The sequence below is a fragment of the Cherax quadricarinatus genome, chromosome 34, assembly GCF_038502225.1.
Source record: "Cherax quadricarinatus isolate ZL_2023a chromosome 34, ASM3850222v1, whole genome shotgun sequence".
NCBI classification, from domain to species: domain Eukaryota; kingdom Metazoa; phylum Arthropoda; class Malacostraca; order Decapoda; family Parastacidae; genus Cherax; species Cherax quadricarinatus.
The window spans coordinates 1,621,093-1,639,899 of NC_091325.1; the positions used below are offsets into that span (position 1 = coordinate 1,621,093).

Sequence of the window (18,807 nt, forward strand, 5' to 3'; positions counted from 1 at the left end):
TTGCCTTCTACCCACACCACTGCTACTCTCGTGCCTTCTACCCACACTACTGCTACTCTCTTGCCTTCTACCCACACCACTGCTACTCTCTTGCCCTCTACCCACACCACTGCTACTCTCCTGCCTTCTACCCACACCACTGCTACTCTCCTGCCTTTTACCCACACCACTGCTGCTCTCCTGCCTTCTACCCACACCACTGCTACTCTCTTGCCTTCTACCCACACCACTGCTACTCTCCTGCCTTCTACCCACACTACTACCCTTTCTACCAACAGACACCTCAAGCAACTTTTCCTTTCGGGCAAGTTGGCCTGGGTGCCAGTTTTTGTATTCCCACTAACCCACCATCAGTCGAGCTGTGATGCCTACGTTGGACCGTGTACGGCCAGCACCAACAGTCTAATTGCTCACTCTATTAACGAGGATGCCTGGTCTGGGACTGGGCCGCGGGTTTGGTGACCTCCGAAATTATCTACGGGTAATTTAGGTAGTACACCTCTCTGAAGGGTATTCCGGGGGTCAACGCCCCCGTGGCCCAGTCCTTGACCAGGCCTCGTGGTGAATCAGAGCCTGATCAACCAGACTGTTACTGCTGGCCGCACGTAGTCCAATGTACGAACCATAGTCCGGCTGATCGGGTACTGACTTAAGGTGTCTGTCCAGCTCCCTCTTGAAGGCAGCCAGGGGTCTATTGGTAATTCTTATGCTTGTTGGGAGGCTGTTGAACAGTCTTGGGTCCTGGACACTTATTGTATTTTCTGTTAATGTACTGATGACGCCCCTGCTTTTTATTGGGGGGTATGTTGCACCGTCTGCCCAGACTTTTGTTTTCGTAGGGAGTGATTTGTGTGTGCAGATTTGTAGGATGAGGCTATAACTGTGACCAGTTTCATGAGATCTAGCCTTGCAGCCCAACCTGTTCAGCTAGACTCTTGCTGTTAGCGTGCTGCATTTTGAAGCTACAACCTTTTTAAAGCCAGGGAGTTTCCTGTTATCTGGTGAGAAAAAGGTTACAGTGTTGTGAAGGTTTTGAGATGATACACGCCTGGCTGGTTATCCAGGACCTGAGTCATACGCTCATTGTTTTGTGGTGTAATGCCTTGTTCTCCGCTCTCTTAATGTGTGGTTTGTAAGTTTGGTAGACAGCAACCACCCAGGCAGGTATTATTATCCTCCTGTCATATAAGTGTGAAAGGAAAGCCAAGATACGGCAACCTAAAAAAAGGAGAGATGTTATGTTGAGGTACAGTCCCTGGACCCATTATGTACCTCTGTTATGTTGAGGTACAGTCCTTGGACCCATTATGCACCATGGGTATGGGGTGCATAATAAACATATTAAAGTATCACTCATTATATAGATGGTTTGACAAAAGTACAGACACCACAGTTTGAATGATCCTACGAGCCACAACAGCCCCACATATAATGCAGGTGCTGTACTTCCCACCAAACCGGTTTCTTTAAATCCCTTCTTAAATGTTACCTTGGTCACACTCCAACAGCACACCAAATACCCCCAAAATCACTTATCTCCACTGACTGAGATTTAAGACGGTGACAGCTGCCTCTTGGATGCTGCAGCTGATGTTGGTCAGAACATTTTCCTTCTCACATTTTCTCTTGTCTTTTCCCTAGACAAGAGAAAATGTGAGAATACAACAGTAGCATCCTGGTTGATCAGGCCCTGATCCACCATGAAGCCTGGTCACAGACCGGGCCGCGGGGGCGTTGACCCCCGCAGCCCTCTCCAGGTATACATCGTTAAATTTACAGGCCAGGTGATCTTGTCTTGCCTCAGCTCATTTGAAAGATGTACCACCCATTAGGATACCACCCTCGACAATCAACAAACACGTAGGTACCAGAAGGTATTGGAAACACTGCTGGGACAAGTGTAGAAGTCTTCAAGGGGGAACTGAACAAGTACCTTCACCATGTGCTGTGATGGATGTGGGTCAGCAGGCCGCCAGCAGCACCAGACGAGCCTGGCCCATGGCCGGGCTCCGGGAGTTGAAAAACTCGAAACTTATCAAAGGTAGACAGGCAGAGGCAGCATTCGTAAGGTGACTTGATCGTTCGCTTCGCCTTACCCATAACTATAATCCAGGTTCATTTTCGTTGAGCCGAGTGTTTGACTCCTTCCCCCCGACCCCGTCCTTCCTCTGGAGTGGTGATCAACGTCTTATGGTTGATTGTCAACGGGCGTCCACGACCTGCTCTTGTATGGCCCTCCCACACACACGCCCCACTACCTACCTGCTGCTTATTACACCAGGTTTATGTTGTGCTGCAGCATTGGGAAGCATGATGTTGCTGCATATGTGGTGCTAGTGCTATTGCAACATATGTAGTGGTGATGCTGTTACTGGTGCTTCATTTGTGATGGTAAAACATAAAGCGTGTAAAGAAGGCGCAGTCGAAGCAATAGGATATTTATTTTGGCAACGTTTCGCTCACTGTCAACTTCGTCAGCTCAATAGAGATACAGAGACAAAAAACAAGATGGTATAAATCTCGGTAATAAATACCGACAAGTTGCTTTACAAAAACACGTAGGCAAACTAGCACATATTTATTAGGAAACATTTCGGTCCTGGAACCTTGATCACTTCGGTCCTGGGATCAAGATCCGAGGACCGAAACGTTTTTTTTTAATAAATATGTTCTAGATATTTATTAAAAATAGTTATAAATAGTTATAATTATCGCCATAATTTTAAAAAGGGTGGACCGGTAAGCCAGCGGAAGGTCTCGGCCAGATGACCAAAAGCTCCAACGGCGGGTCATCATCTAAGACCTGCGTCAGGAAACACTTGTCCTGTTTCCTGACGAATCTTACCTAACTTAACCCAGTGTTTCCACGGGACAGTGTTAATTTTTCAAAGACTTCGGACAAGCTTAAACTACAGAGGTACTGGACGCCGGTTTTCAACATGGCGATCAACGCTGACGACTTAGTCTCTTGCGAATCATTCTGATGACCAGTCTGGTTTCATCTCACGTCATGAGGTGTCCATGGGAATGTATATGATGCATCATTTGTTAAGGTTATCCTTATTACGTGCATACTTAAGCTCTTTCCGACGTTGTTGAAGGTTTCTCGACGTTTCACTAACATAACTCTGGTGAAGCAGTGACCTTGGTGTAGAGTTATTGTGAGGTATCAAAGTATTGCAGAGATCATCGTTAATCTCGCCATTCTCCTTAGTGTTTTGTAATGAATGATGGTGTTAGTGTTGTGGTAGCTGGTAGTGGCGCTTCTGCTGCTGTGTTGTTGTTGTTGCTGGTGCTATTATGGTAGCTGGTAGTGGCGCTTCTGCTGCTGTGTTGTTGTTGTTGCTGGTGCTATTATGGTAGCTGGTAGTGGCGCTTCTGTTGCTGTGTTGTTGTTGCTGGTGCTATTATGGTAGCTGGTAGTGGCGCTTCTGTTGCTGTGTTGTTGTTGGTGGTGCTATTATGGTAGCTGGTAGTGGCGCTTCTGCTGCTGTTGTTGTTGCTGGTGCTATTATGGTAACTGGTAGTGGCGCTTCTGCTGCTGTGTTGTTGTTGCTGGTGCTATTATGGTAGCTGGTAGTGGCGCTTCTGCTGCTGTGTTGTTGTTGCTGTTGCTATTATGGTAGCTGGTAGTGGCGTTTCTGCTGCCACTGCTGTGTTGTTGCTGGTGCTATTATGGTAGCTGGTAGTGGCGCTTCTGTTGCCGCTGCTGTGTTGTTGTTGCTGGTGCTATTATGGTAGCTGGTAGTGGCGCTTCTGCTGCTGTGTTGTTGTTGCTGGTGCTATTATGGTAGCTGGTCGTGGCGCTTCTGCTGCCGCTGCTGTGTTGTTGTTGCTGGTGCTATTATGGTAGCTGGTAGTGGCACTTCTGCTGCCACTGCTGTGTTGTTGCTGGTGCTATTATGGTAGCTGGTAGTGGCGCTTCTGTTGCCGCTGCTGTGTTGTTGTTGCTGGTGCTATTATGGTTGCTGGTAGTGGCGCTTCTGTTGCCGCTGCTGTGTTATTGCTGGTGCTGTTATGGTAGCTGGTAGTGGCGCTTCTGTTGCCGCTGCTGTGTTGTTGCTATTATGGTAGCTGGTAGTGGCGCTTCTGCTGCCACTGCCGTGTTGTTGTTGCTGGTGCTGTTATGGTAGCTGGTAGTGGCGCTTCTGTTGCCGCTGCTGTGTTGTTGCTATTATGGTAGCTGGTAGTGGCGCTTCTGCTGCCACTGCCGTGTTGTTGTTGCTAGTGCTGTTATGGTAGCTGGTAGTGGCGCTTCTGTTGCCGCTGCTGTGTTGTTGCTATTATGGTAGCTGGTAGTGGCGCTTCTGCTGCCACTGCCGTGTTGTTGTTGCTAGTGCTGTTATGGTAGCTGGTAGTGGCGCTTCTGTTGCCGCTGCTGTGTTGTTGCTATTATGGTAGCTGGTAGTGGCGCTTCTGCTGCCACTGCCGTGTTGTTGTTGCTAGTGCTGTTATGGTAGCTGGTAGTGGCGCTTCTGTTGCCGCTGCTGTGTTGTTGCTATTATGGTAGCTGGTAGTGGCGCTTCTGCTGCCACTGCCGTGTTGTTGTTGCTAGTGCTGTTATGGTAGCTGGGTCTTGGTAGGGGTTGTGGTAAGGGTGGGTGTATGTGAGATGCCTCTGAAAAAGTTACCAACCTGTTAGATGGAGTCCTGTGGTAAGATACAATATTGTTTACGACAGAGTTGTGTGGTGTTCACACCTGTACGAGTGTATTATTGTCCTCTGCAAGGTATAATACCATATACAAATAATTACTGGGTAAGTTTACTTGTATGTACTTAGCTGATGTGGCTTAGGAACTTGAGACTAATACCTGAAGTTTACATGAAGATGGTTTTGAGGATCGTCATTCCCGGCCTGATCAGCGAGGCTGTTGTTGCTCACAACACGCAGGACAGCCTAAATACCATAACTAACCCGATCAGAAACTTGTCAGAAATTACATGTGTGTTTTGGCGTAATATGTTGTAAGTCGGCAAGACTGTTTCTTTTTCTTCTCTAGTAAGTTGTGATATTTGTTTTATGACACAAAGACAATATAACGTTGTAGGGGCATTTGTTCTTCTGAACCAGGTGTTTAAAAACCATATCTGAAGAGGTGTTCATTAAGTAGGTTCCACTATATGTGAATTAAGTGTTGAGGACCATGTCTTAAGAGGTATTCATTAAGTAGGTTCCACTATATGTGAATTAAGTGTTGAGGACCATGTCTTAAGAGGTATTCATTAAGTAGGTTCCACTGGTTTAGGTTGAGTAATCTCTCCATTGTTTTTGTGAGGGAATATGATTATAATTGGAGAGTAAAGATGATCAAAGAGGAACATTGGTTATAAAGAGGCCGAGGAAGTGAGTGTAACACTGGTGTTATGAGCGGGACAATGTTATACCAGGGATTGAACTTTCTCTTCAACAACTGTGCTTTGCTGTTTTTGTTTTGTTTTTAGCCGTGTATCCTGGTGTGTGTGTTCACCCGTGTGTGTGTTCACCCGTGTGTGTGTTCACCCGTGTGTGTGTTTACCCGTGTGTGTGTTCACCCGTGTGTGTGTTCACCCGTGTGTGTGTTCACCCGTGTGTGTGTTCACCCGTGTGTGTGTTCACCCGTGTGTGTGTTCACCCGTGTGTGTGTTCACCCGTGTGTGTGTTCACCCGTGTGTGTGTTCACCCGTGTGTGTGTTCTCGTGTGTGTGTTCACCCGTGTGTGTTTTCACCCGTGTGTGTGTTCACCCGTGTGTGTGTGTGTGTGTGTGTGTGTGTGTTGGTGTGTGTGTAACTTGCACATTGTGGCCTCAGGTCAAGACAACGTTATACAACTGTTTTAGAACTGAAGACTGACACACTTGTGCAACACTTGGGAATATTTACTGAGGAAAGTGTTCGCCAGCCAGTGGCTTCTTCAGTCCAGTACACAGAAGATGACACTGAGGTAATCTGACTGAGGGATTGATTACCTCATGCTCCTCATCTTTCACCGTTCTTCTCTCTACTGGACTGAAGAAGCCACTGGCTGGCGAAACGTTTCCTCAGTAAAGATTCCCAAGTGTCGCACAAGTGTCTCAGTCTTCAACTTATCGGGTTTCTAAACCATTTAGATCACAACTTGAAAATTACCTTCTGCTAATTTTGTCAAGTTTACACATCACAAGTGAGATAAATCCCTTGTAAATCCCTTGATAATTATCTTTATATTTGAAGGGAGTCGAAATATTGGACTTCGTGATGTGCTTAGTAAGGTGTTTTTAATATGCTTATTGTATGCCTGTTTTTAGCTCACACATTTGTTTACTACTTGGTTAACGAGGTTGTTACTGCTAGCGACTTGCATAGCCGTCACAGCCTGGCTGATGTGGCATTTTTATAGGTAGTTGACATATTCCATCCGACTTGGACTCTTATCTCTGAGTTTTCTCTGCGATATCCACCTTTGACCTGTTTGGGGAGTTTTCCCTACTCCGCAGCTTGACCCTGAGCCAGGCTTATCTGGGATTTACGTGGTGAACCAGGCTGTTGCTGCTGGCGGCCCACTGGCCCACATATCCATCACAACCAGGTTGCGGGGGTCATCGCCCCTGGGGTTCGGTCTCACATGGGGTCTCCTATATACAAAAAGAAAATACAATAATTAGAATTAAAAAAAAAGTAATGAATGTAAGTATCAGTGTATAAGACTGACGTACAGTGTGTGTGTACAGTAATAATTATGACGTACAGTGTGTGTGTACAGTAATAATTATGACGTACAGTGTGTGTGTACAGTAATAATTATGACGTACAGTGTGTGTGTACAGTAATAATTATGACGTGTCATGTGTGTACAGTAATAATTATGACGTGTCATGTGTGTACAGTAATAATTATGACGTGTCATGTGTGTACAGTAATAATTATGACGTGTCATGTGTGTACAGTAATAATTATGACGTGTCATGTGTGTACAGTAATAATTATGACGTGTCATGTGTGTACAGTAATAATTATGACGTGTCATGTGTGTACAGTAATAATTATGACGTGTCATGTGTGTACAGTAATAATTATGACGTGTCATGTGTGTGCAGAAATAGCCATGACGTGTCATGTGTGTACAGTAATAGCCATGACTGACGTGTCATGTGTGTACAGTAATAATTATGACGTGTCATGTGTGTATAGTAATAATTATGACGTGTCATGTGTGTACAGTAATATCCATGACTGACGTGTCATGTGTGTACAGTAATAGCCATGACTGACGTGTCATGTGTGTACAGTAATAGCCATGACTGACGTGTCATGTGTGTACAGTAATAGCCATGACTGACGTGTCATGTGTGTACAGTAATAGCCATGACTGACGTGTCATGTGTGTACAGTAATAGCCATGACTGACGTGTCATGTGTGTACAGTAATAGCCATGACTGACGTGTCATGTGTGTACAGTAATAGCCATGACTGACGTGTCATGTGTGAACAGTAATATCCATGACTGACGTGTCATGTGTACAGTAATAGCCATGACTGACGTGTCATGTGTGTACAGTAATAGCCATGACTGACTACTAACAACAATACTTGACAAGTAACCCACAATTTGTAGAGGAAACTATGGATGGCATTTCGCTTCCTCCTGAACCATTATCCAGGAAGGAGTCAGAGAAAGTTGGAACATCGTTTAAGTTTTCTCTTCAAATTATTGGTTGTGAAGTGTTCCTTTCACGGTATTGTGACTTTTACTCAACTATAAGACCGATAAACCAGAATTTATTTTTATGACTGGCGAAATCTTATTGGGCCGGCAGTATACGGTGGATAACTTCTGACTCACGAAATCGTATAATACGATTGCACACAAACCACGGTACGGGTGGGGGGTCGAACTCATGACAGGTGAGTCGTAAAACTCCAGGCCAGTGCGTTAATCACTGGGCCAGCTGGCTACAATAAGATTCATCCAACTAGGTATATTTATACACCATCAGGAGGTTAGCATGGGCCACCACTGTGACCACAAATGCAAGTTTTTACAGATTAATTTGTGGTCACAGTGGTGGCCCATGCTAACCTCCCAATGGTGTATAAATATACCTAGTTGGATGAATTTTATTGTAGCCAGCTGGCCCAGTGGCTGAAGCACTGGCCAAGAGTTTTACCACTCACCTTCCGTGAGTTCGATCCCCACTCATACCTTGGTTTGATAGCGTACTGGTCTTGCCATGGCTTCGAACCCCAGTCTGTTACTGAAAATGCTTGCTCCATATTTGATATATCTTTTAAGAATAATAATTTTAATTATATTCATCGATGGTGGATACTCTGACCTCGTGTGACGTACTGATGGTGGATACTCTGACCTCGTGTGACGTACTGATGGTGGATACTATCACCTCTTGTGACGTACTGATGGATACTCTGACCTCGTGTGACGTACTGATGGTGGATACTCTGACCTCGTGTGACGTACTGATGGTGGATACTCTGACCTCGTGTGACGTACTGATGGTGGATACTATCACCTCGTGTGACGTACTGATGGTGGATACTCTGACCTCGTGTGACGTACTGATGGTGGATACTCTGACCTCGTGTGACGTACTGATGGTGGATACTCTGACCTCGTGTGACGTACTGATGGTGGATACTCTGACCTCGTGTGACGTACTGATGGTGGATACTCTGACCTCGTGTGACGTACTGATGGTGGATACTCTCACCTCGTGTGACGTACTGATGGTGGATACTCTGACCTCGTGTGACGTACTGATGGTGGATACTCTGACCTCGTGTGACGTACTGATGGTGGATACTCTGACCTCGTGTGACGTACTGATGGTGGATACTCTGACCTCGTGTGACGTACTGATGGTGGATACTCTCACCTCGTGTGACGTACTGATGGTGGATACTCTGACCTCGTGTGACGTACTGATGGTGGATACTCTGACCTCGTGTGACGTACTGATGGTGGATACTATCACCTCTTGTGACGTACTGATGGATACTCTGACCTCGTGTGACGTACTGATGGTGGATACTCTCACCTCGTGTGACGTACTGATGGTGGATACTCTGACCTCGTGTGACGTACTGATGGTGGATACTCTCACCTCGTGTGACGTACTGATGGTGGATACTCTCACCTCGTGTGACGTACTGATGGTGGATACTCTCACCTCGTGTGACGTACTGATGGTGGATACTCTGACCTCGTGTGACGTACTGATGGTGGATACTCTCACCTCGTGTGACGTACTGATGGTGGATACTCTCACCTCGTGTGACGTACTGATGGTGGATACTCTCACCTCGTGTGACGTACTGATGGATTTACCGAGTCCTAGTGTTAACTTTGTCAGGTTTGATGCCTATCTACTCATCGTATATATATATATATATATATATATATATATATATATATATATATATATATATATATATATATATAAACACAGATCTCTGGCTGAAGGAGACTCGAACCTACGAACCTTAGGACAAAGTACGCGTACCTTGTCCTAAGGTTCGTAGGTTCGAGTCTCCTTCAGCCAGAGATCAGTGTTTGTGTATATTTCGCCTGCTCTCGCGAATTCCTTGCATATATATATATATATATATATATATATATATATATATATATATATATATATATATATATATATATATATATATATGTATATATATATATATATATATATATATTATATATATATATATATATATATATATATATATTATATATATATATATATATATATATATATTATATATATATATATATATATATTATATATATATATATATATATATATATATATATATATATATATATATATTTATATATATACTTAAAATAGGAGTTGTATATTACACACACATGCAGTTATGTGTGTGTGTCTGATATACAACTTCCATTATATATATACATTAGTGTATGTACAGTTATACATTTTTTCGCAGTATATATCATGTTTGTGTGAATTGTTTTTGCTTGTACATTTTAGGTGTGTTTCCTGGTGTTATTAAAATATTGGATTGCAGACTGCTGAAGTGACCTTTCAGCTCCGTCCTTGTGTACATTATAACACTGCTTTCGTCACGATCTTCCTCGTTAACCAGTAACCTGGGTTAATGTCAGGTGCAACCACACATGATAAACTCTCGTTATACATACACTCCACATGTTGTCAGTACATAGATAACTTGCATATAGGAGAGGGGAGCTTATGACGACGTTTCGGTCTAACTTTGACCATTTACAAAGTCACACTGTGCCTTTGTAAATGGTCCAAGTCGGACCGAAACGTCGTTGTAAGCTTCTCTATTTTGTGCTGGTTCATGACTCACGAAATCGTGAGTCCAGAGTTTTACGACCCACCGCGAGTTCAATCCCCACCCGTGGCATGGTTTGTGTGCTGGTTATTTGTGTGTTGTTCCAGTCATGGTATTGTGCCATTTTGTTCTTTACATACTATCAGTTCCTCTGCACTTTCATCTGTTTGTAACCGTTCATAATCCTGGGTTAACTCTTCAAGGTTAATCACACTCTTTGACTTACTGGAATCATCCTGGGTTAATAATCCGAAGAAAATGATCTTCTTGCAGTAGTTTTGACTCCCCTTTCATCTTCTCTTAAGGTACTTAAGTAACAATAGTAAGACACTCACTTATAACGTCATTTGACCCTTAAGTTACAAACTCCGGCGCTTTACAGAGGCCAGGTAAACAGATTTTACTAAAACCTTCATCCCAAAGTTCATTTTATGTGTGGGAGTGGTCGTAGGCGAGCCTTATAGCACACTTTGTGGCCGGGAAGAGTCCACGCTCAACGCCATGGCTAAATTATCTACAAACTTTATATACAAACTGGGGAAATCCAGGGAATTCGTGGGCAGTTGATGGAACTCGTGGTGGTGGAGGTTGTTGTGGTCATGATGATGAGGGGAGGTGATGGTGATAGCGATTGTCGTAGTGATGGTGGGTGTGGAGTAAGAGGAGGAGGAGAGGCCTGATGAGGAGGAGAATATAGATGGGGTGTTGTAATAACATTTCTACAAGTGCATGATACAACTATTACAGATCTGGCTGACATCATTGACGTACTATATAGAAAGTCCCTGGTAATGCAGGACATTTCTGGCAACTTAAGTTAATATTTGTCCCTCAGGATGCCACCCACAACAGTCCACTAACACCCAGGTACCTGTTAGGTGAACAGCGGCAACAGGTGTAAGGAAACACGTCCAGCGTTTTCACCCGTGCCGGGGATCGATCCCGAGCCCTGTGTGTGTGAGCTGGGGACGCTACCAACTAAGCCACAAGCAGTTGTCATCTCCCTGCGACGTAAATCTTGTAGGAAATAATGAGAGAACTACCACTGACTAAGGTAATTTCCCAATATTAGTTATCATTACTCCCTCCCCCGTTACCACCCCCTCCCTCCCCCGTTACCACCCCCTCCCTCCCCCGTTACCACCCCCTCCCTCCCCCGTTACCACCCCCTCCCTCCCCCGTTACCACCCCCTCCCTCCCCCGTTACCACCCCCTCCCTCCCCCGTTACCACCCCCTCCCTCCCCTCCCTCCCCCCCGTTACCACCCCCTCCCTCCCCCGTTACCACCCCCTCCCTCCCCCATTACCACCCCCTCCCTCCCCCGTTACCACCCCCTCCCTCCCCCGTAGCACCATCAGTACGGTTCCCCGAGGACCAGATATATATGTCATACTTCCATCTCGGGGAAGTTGCCAACAGTGTAAGACAGTCACAAAATAATTGTGGCTACCAGCTCGTCGTCCATCAGGAGCCCAGTATTATTATTATTATTATTATTATAATCAAGGGGAAGCGCTAAACCCGTAGGATTATACAGCGCCTGGGGGGATATGGAAGGCATTCAGGCTTAATTCGGGGAACTGGAGCACAGATCCAATTCCCTAAATCAAGAGCCCCTCACCAACATCAAGGAACCTTCCCTGAGGGGAGGAGCCCAGTAGAGACCAGCCTGGACGATGGTAACTTATCACAGGTATGTGTGTCATCCCATGCTGGGGATGTGATGAGGTGTATATTGGCGAGGCGGCCACAAGTGTAGACGAGAGAGAGAGAGAGAGAGAGAGAGAGAGAGAGAGAGAGAGAGAGAGAGAGAGAGAGAGAGATGGACTGAAAAGACATACTTTAGGCTAAAGGACTGATTCCCTTAAGCTGCTCCTCATTTTCCACCTTTCTGTGCATTGGCCTGAAGAAGCCACTAGTTGGCGAAAGGTTTCCAGAATAAAGATACCCAAATGTTGCACAAGTCTGTCATTTCTCAGCAAGTGTCAGACACGGGCCAGTAAGCTTGCTGCTTGTCATCCTCTATCGATTTTTTTAAAAGTATTGCCTGCTGCATCAAGACTGAACATTGTTTATAATAATGATCCATATTGGCTTTGTATTCCTGCGGACTATTAGCAGCAACAGACTGGTTAAACAGTCAACAATGAAGTTCAGGTCAACAGAACTCGCGAAACCAGTCACGGGTATGGCGTTTTTTCCAGAGATAAAGTTTGATATCTTAGGTGAAAGTGAAGGTGTATGAGTGGAGCAGCGTGTGTATCAGATACTGTGTAATCTCTCACTGGGTTACGGTATTTATATCACTAACACGTGTCAACACTACAAACTCTGCAAATTAAAAAGCACAATATTTTGGTTTGAACAATAAACAAGTGAAATTTTTAATATTTATTTTTTTTTTGTAAAGTGATACAAACTTGGTTACAGTGTGTTTATGCTCACGAGTAACCCACTTTTTAAGGAGGGAAACGTTACATGATGTTTCGCTTCCTCCTGGACCGTTATGTAAGATAAAATGCGTGAAGACTCACGAAATCGTAATGACACGATTGCAAAGAAACCATACCACGGGTGGGGTTTGAACCCGTGATCACAGTCTCTCAAATCTCCAGACCGTCGCGGGTTCAAACCCCACCCGGGGTATGGATTGCGTGAAGACGTTTCGGTGGATGAAACGTCTTGACAGTAAGATTCTATAACCAGCATTATCTCTTATTTATCACTGTCGGTATTATCTACCATTATATTACCTGGACCATTATCAAACTACCATTTAATGGTCCAGGACAGACCGAGACGTCCTCTTAATGTTTTTTCTATGAACTGGGTTACTTGTTAGTATATAAACGTTATAACTTTCTTAACATTTTACAAGAAATCTACAGGACTTGTTAGGTAAGACACATATGCAACAGTTAGGTATCTTTATTTCGAAACGTTTCGCCTACACAGTAGGCTTCTTCAGTCGAGTACAGAAAAGTTGATAGAAGCAGAAGATACCATTTTAATGTTCACTCTGTCAGACACTGCAACACAAGGGTATCTTGGTACAGACCTGAAATCAACTTGGACTACTACTGCTAGTGAGAATGGCTGGATTTGAGAGGGACCTGACCTCCCAACGACTTCATTCTTGCCTCTAGTAGTGGCCTACATCTTACCTCTTGGCGGTATATAAGGCTCCATCCTGTCACTTCAACTCCATATTGTTTCAGACTATGGAACAATGCTCTTCTCCAGACTGAGGGACTGACCACCTCAAAACTTTAAGGGTGATGGACTGATTACATCGTCTTCAAGTATCTTCTGCTTCTATCAACTTTTCTGTACTCGACTGAAGAAGCCTACTGTGTAGGCGAAACGTTTCGAAATAAAGATACCTAACTGTTGCATATGTGTCTCACCTAACAACCTGTCGGTATTTTATACCATTTTAATCTATAGGACTTGTTTTCAACTAATGATAATTTATAAAGGAAACGAGAGCTAAATGTTGAAACAAAGATGGATGGAATATGGAGATAAATGGTAGAAAATACCGACACGACGGAAGAATACACAAGATGCAGTATAATGCCATTCTTTATTGCTAATGTTTCGTCCACACAATGGGCTTTATCAGGTCACAAGCAGATCTACCTGGGTGCTGTTGTTTGATGTTTGCCAGTACACGGCCTGGCACGGGTCTTAATTATAAGATGACCCGTCAGTGGTGAGGCATGTAAGTTGCAGGGTTGTGGCAGGGGGCCCTGGCCGCACCTACACTCACTTGCTCACTTCTTCTCAACTTGAGATGAAGTGTGCGTGGACTCTGGAGATGAAGTGAGCCTGAACTCTGGAGATGAAGTGAGCGTGGACTCTTGATAGGAAGAGTGGGTCACGCAGTCGCCTTGACCATTCCCACTGTGAACATTCATGTCAAGTAGTGTACCGCTTACATCCCTATGGCAAGGGCGCGGTGGAATACGATCTATCAAGTATTTATTGGGTGGAGAGTCAGGTGGAGACGGACTGGTACAGGTCCGTCTCATATACAACCTACCCAACATTCTCCACTTGACTCTCCACTCTATAAATATTCATGTACTATTCACCCAGGTAAACATGTTTGTGACTTGTTAAAGCCCACTATGTGAGCGAAACGTTGTCAATGAAGGATCACATTATACTGCATTTGTTTATTTTCCCAGTGATGGAGTGTGTACAGTCACTGTCGTGTTAACATTTTGGTTGAACATCAAAATGGTATACAATACCGACAGGTTGTTAGGTAAGACACATAAGCAACAGTTAGACAACTTTATTCCGAAACGTTTCGCCTACACAGTAGGCTTCTAGAAAGTAGGCAGGAACAGTAGAGATGTGAAGACGATGTAATGGGTGATGGACTGATTACATCGTCTTCACATCTCTACTGTTCCTGCCTACTTTCTGTATTCGACTGAAGAAGCCTACTGTGTAGGCGAAACGTTTCGGAATAAAGTTGTCTAACTGTTGCTTATGTGTCTTACCTAACAACATTTTGGTTGCCATAAAGTCACTATAGTGATATACTCCACCCGCGGGGAATTTTTTTTTTAAGCTAAATTTATGTTTGTACTCAATTTCCATCTTTTATATTGCGTGGTGGCTCTCTCCCGCTCTGGCTTTGTTTCTCTCCCCCGTAAAACTTTGTGTTGTAGAGTAGTAACACTGGACTTTGTGTTGCAGGAGCTGACGGAGCTTCACCACGAGAATGTTGTGGCTCTTCTGGACTGTAAGGTAAGTTTTCCATCTTGACCAACACTCGCCCATCTCCCTATATCCTGCATCTCTCCTTTCCACCCACTCTCTCACCTCTCCTCCCTCTCGCTTCTTTACCCCCTCTCTCCTACACCTTTCTACTCTACTAGAGTGCATGGGAAACGTGTGTACTAGTGGCACACTTTGTGTTGAGCTCCGAGGCGAGAGTGATCACCCAGGCCACCGTCATTGTTTACTCTGGGCACACACGGAGATGCGGATACCCCGCCGCCAGGTCAAAGCAATCAGGGTCACCATCACCACCTGGGGTATTTGGGCACGCTGCCCTCCACGTGGCCTTGTTATGTTGGCAACCTGCCCTAACATGCCTCGCTTCAAGCTCATTCCCTTTCATTTCCTTCCTACAACTCTTCCCTCTTGATTTCCTCCTGCAGATCCCCTCTTCTACAACCCTTCTCTCTTGATTCCCTCCCGCAGATCCTCTCTCCTACATCTCCTTCCTCTTATTTCCTCCCCTATAATCGTTTCCTTTCATCGCCTTCTCCACAAACCTTCCCTCTCAGGCTGGTTGTCACCAACTATTGGAAATGCGTTTTCTTAGACATGCTAAAATGTTGAGAGGCTATTGCAAGAATAAATTTTCATTGTTTACATCTTGACGTATTCAAGTATGTACGTATTGAAACTTATGCAACACATGGGAATCTTTATTGAAGAAACGTTTCGCCACACAGTGGCTTCATCAGTCCAATACAAAGTAGAAATGGGTACGGAGAGTAGAAGTTTGAGGTAATCAGTTCCTCAACCTGGAATCGATGTGTTCAGTCCATCACTCTTGTGATGGACTGAACATTGTGTGGCGAAACGTTTCTTCAATAAAGGTTCCCATATGTTGCATAAGTGTCTCAATTTTTCAGCTTGTCGGTTTTCAAAACCATTCATCACATATGTACGTATTCTTAAGTATAATGTAGACCAAATTTCTCACCCCATTCTCCTCATCTGTTTCTTCTTCTACGTATATATAATTTTTGTTGGTATAAACCTTGGTAATAAATACCGACAAGTTGGTTTAGAAAGACACGTAAGCAAACACTATAACATATTTATTAGAAAACGTTTCGGTCCTGGGACCTTGATCACTTCTAGAAGTGATCAAGGTCCCAGGACCGAAACGTTTTCTAGTAAATATGTTATAGTGTTTGCTTACGTGTCTTTCTAAACCATAATTTTTGTTACTCCGCTCTGTGATAAATTCCTGGTTATGGGATAGGCCATCCTGAGAGATGGTAATTCCCAAGTAATAATAACCCCAGCTCTGTGTATAACTGGTTTAAAAAAAACACAAGTTGATAGATGAGACACTTGTGCAACATTTGGGAATCTTTATTCTGGAAACGTTTCGCCAGCCAGTGGCTTCTTCAGTCCAGTGCAGAGAAAGGTGGCAGATGAGGAGGAGTTCCAGGTAATCAATCCCTCAGTTCCAGCAGAACTGGAACGAACTTTTAAACTCCCGTAGCTGATGAACTCTTGGTAAGTAAGACACATAAGCCACAGTTAGACATCTTGATTCAGGAACGTTTCGCCTACACAGTAGGCTTCTTCAGTTGAGTACAGAAAGTACGCCTGGAGAAGCCTACTGTGAAGGCGAAACGTTTCGGAATAAAGATGCCTAACTGTTGCCTATATGTCTTACCAACCTGTCAGTATTACCTACCATTTTGATATTCACACTGATGAACTCTGGATGGAACACTTGACGATATCCTCATTGCTCTACTGACGTCACCAACTCTGGCTGCAAGATTTTAATATTATACATGATATTGTGTGTAATGGAGTGTTAGAGGGAAACACAGCAAGCTCTGGTTACCACTATATAAGTATCGTATACAGTAATGTAGCACAACACCGCTCATATATGGAAATAAATGGTATAAAATACTGAAACAGTGAAAATATAAACACATATGCAGTATAATGTGATCCTTTATTGACAACGTTTCGCTCTCCAGGAGCTTTATCAAGCCATTACAAACAATCCATGGACACAGAGGGTATATAAAGGCTCAGAGTGAGGTGCAATACTTTGAGCCTTTATATACCCTCTGTGTCCATGTATTGTTTGTAATGGCTTGATAAAGCTCCTGGAGAGCGAAACGTTGTCAATAAAGGATCACATTATACTGCATATGTGTTTATATTTCCACCGCTCATATATCAATTTTTTGCTAAATAAAAAAAATAGTGTAATGTTGGTAGAATTACCGATAATATGATAGTAAAAAGAACACGAGTGCAACTAATGTGAAGATTAAAACACGTGTGCAATATTGGTCGGTATTTTATGCCATTTTTAGCAGCTAATGTGACATTTTATTGTGGCAACGTTTCGCTTTTGAGGCTCAGCAAAGCTCCTGGAGAGGAAACGTTGCCACAATAAAATGTAACATTAGTTACACTTATGTACTTTTACCTAACAAAAAAAAAAGTACATGGGGAGTATATAAGCAGAGAGAAACATTACGTTCCTTTGTGATAACGACACTTACACTGATGCGTTGTTACAGACACTTCACCACCAGCTAACGTTAACAGATTAGAATCGCCTGATCTGGGAGGTCAGGTCATGCCCAGATTCACTTGGTCTGGGAGGTCAGGTCATGCCCAGATTCACTTGGTCTGGGAGGTCAGGTCATGTCCAGATATTTCTCACCAAAAGGTGAGAAATATCTAGACAGGTGAGGTATTCTCTTTCTCAGGGAAAATGATAATTCTTTTTCCTGTTCCTGACCTTAGTAATGAATTTATGGTCATATGACCTAGATCTTCCATTGTTTCACTCGGTGAAAATTAATGTAAAATAGTTATCGTAAAGGGACCAAGACTCTTCATCACTCTTTTCTCATATATAAGAGGGGATCACCAATAGTTCCATGGCTGTCTTATAGAGGAAGCTCGGCAAGTTCCTCAAGTTAGTTTCTGATCAGTCAGGCTGTGGTGGGTACGGATGGGTTGCATGCGTCTAGCACCAACAGTTTAATTGATCAGGCCAGCCACTAGGGGACCTGGTCTGGGACCGGGCCTCGGGGGCGTAGATCCCCGAAACTGCCTTCACAAGTGACCATATATCACCTTGTAATAATAATAGTAAAATTACCGACAATATGTTAGGTAAAAGACACATGTGCAACTAATGCAACATTTTCTTGCAGCAACGTTTCGCTCTACAGGAGAGCGAAACGTTACCACAATAAAATGTCACATTAGTTGCACTTGCGTCCTTGTACCTGAGATATGTCACCTGTTATGTACACACAAGTACACGTCGTGGGCGTATGTTGCAACGCACCAGCGCAGTATCTCCACTAACTACATAAACATGTTTGTGAAGTAGGGGGCAGTACGAGCCCTGGTAAACTGTGAAGTAGGGGGCAGTACGAACCCTGGTAAACTGTGAAGTAGGGGGCAGTACGAACCCTGGTAAACTGTGAAGTAGGGGGCAGTACGAACCCTGGTAAACTGTGAAGTAGGGGGCAGTACGAACCCTGGTAAACTGTGAAGTAGGGGGCAGTGCGAACCCTGGTAAACTGTGAAGTAGGGGGCAGTACGAACCCTGGTAAACTGTGAAGTAGGGGGCAGTACGAACCCTGGTAAACTGTGAAGTAGGGGGCAGTACGAACCCTGGTAAACTGTGAAGTAGGGGGCAGTACGAACCCTGGTAAACATCACTCGTGGCTGCTGCACAATACTATAAAAT

The 18,807-nt window shown here is 44.1% G+C and overlaps 1 protein-coding gene across 1 annotated transcript in view; it reads left to right on the top strand.

Moving 5' to 3' along the window:
* Atg1 (serine/threonine-protein kinase unc-51-like protein Atg1) overlaps nt 1-18,807 on the top strand; it is an 85,424-nt gene that overhangs the window by 9,332 nt on the left and 57,285 nt on the right. Inside the window, exon 2 of the mRNA XM_053783485.2 lies at nt 15,015-15,065. The gene's annotated coding sequence lies outside the window, so the exon portion shown is untranslated. The remainder of the gene's footprint in view (nt 1-15,014; nt 15,066-18,807) is intronic.